Below are 2,388 nucleotides of genomic sequence, written 5' to 3'. Positions count from 1 at the left end.
ACATGCCGCAAACTACAGAGCCCACGCGCTCTGGAACCCGTGCGCCACAACTAGAGAAGAGAAAACCCGCGCACCACAACGAAGAGCCCGCGTGCCTCAACGAAGATCCTGCGTGCTGCAACTAAGACCCGACGCAGCCATAAATAAATTAAAAAATCTTTAAAAAGAAAGAAAGAAAAAAAAAAAGAAAGCAGCTGCCTGAGGACTTGACTCTGTGCCCAACTTGTGTGGGAGCCTTGGGGGCAAGTCACATCCATTCATCCTCTGGTCTCAGCTTAAATGCCACCCACAAAGAGGTCTTCCCTGACCCCTCCAATATAAACGTTCTCTCCCAGATCCCCAATCTTCTCAGCCACATCACTCACCACAATCCATCGTTCTCTTATTTTTATCCGTGTAACGTTTGTCTTTCCAAGCAGATTGTGAAGTCTGGAGGCAGGGCTGACACAAAATAGACATGTAATAAATATTTGCTGAATGAAGTTTCTCTCACCTTTGGTTTCCCCATCTGTATGAGGGGGTAACAACATCCCTCCGTGAAGTTCAAATAAGATAGTGCCTCAAAGCACCCAACCCAGGCCTAGGAATGTGGTAGGCGCCCACGATGCTGGGAGCAGGGATAGAGGGGAGGCTGAGCTGGAAGGCTCTGTAAGCTGTCAGGAATGGAAAGATCCAAGGGTGCAGTTGGTGAAAAGATGGGGTGTGTGACACTGCCCTGAGCCCAAGGTCAAGAACCGTCTAGGAATTTGAATTTGAAAAGTTGAAACCCACCCTGGGTTTGAATTCTAGCCCTGCTGCTTTGGTTTGGGGCATATCACTTTGCTTTTCTGAGCTTCAATGTTTACTGTAAAATGGCCATTTAAAAAAGTCCACCTTGGGACTTCCCTGGTGGCGCAGTGGTTAAGAATCCGCCTGCCAATGCAGGGGACACGGGTTTGAGCCCTGGTCCGGGGAGATCCCACATGCTGCGGAGCAACTAAGCCCGTGCGCCCCAACTACTGAGCCTGCATTCTAGAGCCACAACTACTGAGCCCGTGTGCTGCAACTACTGAAGCCCGCGTGCCTAGAGCCCGTGCTCCACAACAAGAAAAGCCACCGCAATAAGAATCTGCAACTAGAGAAAGCCCGCGTGTAGCAATGAAGACCAAACACAGCCAAAAAACAAAAAAACTCCACCTTGCCAGCCCATCTCCAAACTCCAAATGCATGTTTTTCCCCTTAGAAACAAAATAGTTCCTGGTCCCTCAAACCACAGGAACCCTGAGCATTAACAACACGCAGCACGGGAAGCACGAGAGAACAGCCACAGTTGTCCACAGGCAGCTCTGGGCCTCACTGAGGAAGCAGGCAGCACCAGCTCCGCATATGCACACACAGAGTGAGCGGAAGCAGCGTGAAGAGTGGGTGGAGAGGCGGGAAGGGGGTGGAATTTGCAGCAGGCTCTGCCGAGGGTGGGATACCCTATTCCGTGCCCACCCCCGGAGCCTGGGCCCGTCCTGAGTAGGGGTCTTGGGGACGCCAATGCTGAGCGGATCAGCAAGACAGTTCTGGTGCTGAGCAAATAGCTGCACCCTTGTATATAACCTTGTCCAAACTTCCCCGACCAGGGATCCCAGGGCTCGAACCCACACCCGCTGCAGTGGGAGCACGGAGTCTTAACCACTGGACTGCCGGGGAAGTCCATAAACTTGTCTTTTTTTTATATATATAAATTTATTTATTTTTGGCTGCGTGGGGTCTTTGTTGCTGTGTGCAAGCTCTCTCTAGTTTTGGCGAGCAGGGGCTATTCTTCATTGCGGTGCACGGCCTTCTCACTGCAGTGTCTTCTCTTGTTGCGAAGCACGGGCTCTAGGCACGTGGGCTTCACTAGTTGTGGCATGTGGGCTCAGCAGTTGCGGCTCGCGGGCTCCACAGTGCAGGCTCAGTAGTTGTGGCACACAGGCTTAGCTGCTCCGCGGCACATGGAAACTCCCTGGACCAGGGCTCGAACCCGTGTCCCCTGCATTGGCAGGTGGATTCTTAACCACTGCGCCACCAGGGAAGCCCCGTAACCTTGTCTTAATTGTGATGGTCTCATGGCTGTAGACAAAATTTGGCAAAAGGAAAAAAGGAAAACCTCTAGAATCCCACCACCAGCCCCTTTTCCACGTTGCCACTGAGGGTTCCCTGTTTGCGGACACTTTTCATGAGCAGTTCCCTGTATTTCTACCAGCTGTGCAGCACTTTTATTTGTTCTAACTGCTTGGGGCCTGATACTTGTCCTTCCTGAGTAAACTGTGAGGTTAGGGAGCAGAAATTACTTCTAGTTGACAGACGAGGAAACTGAGGCACAGCGTGGTTAGGTGACTTGGCCTTGAAGTGGGGAGGAGAGAAAAGACAGCCCCACAA

This window comes from Pseudorca crassidens, chromosome 11 (assembly GCF_039906515.1).
Source record: "Pseudorca crassidens isolate mPseCra1 chromosome 11, mPseCra1.hap1, whole genome shotgun sequence".
NCBI lineage: Eukaryota > Metazoa > Chordata > Mammalia > Artiodactyla > Delphinidae > Pseudorca > Pseudorca crassidens.
This window is presented reverse-complemented; position numbering follows the sequence as displayed.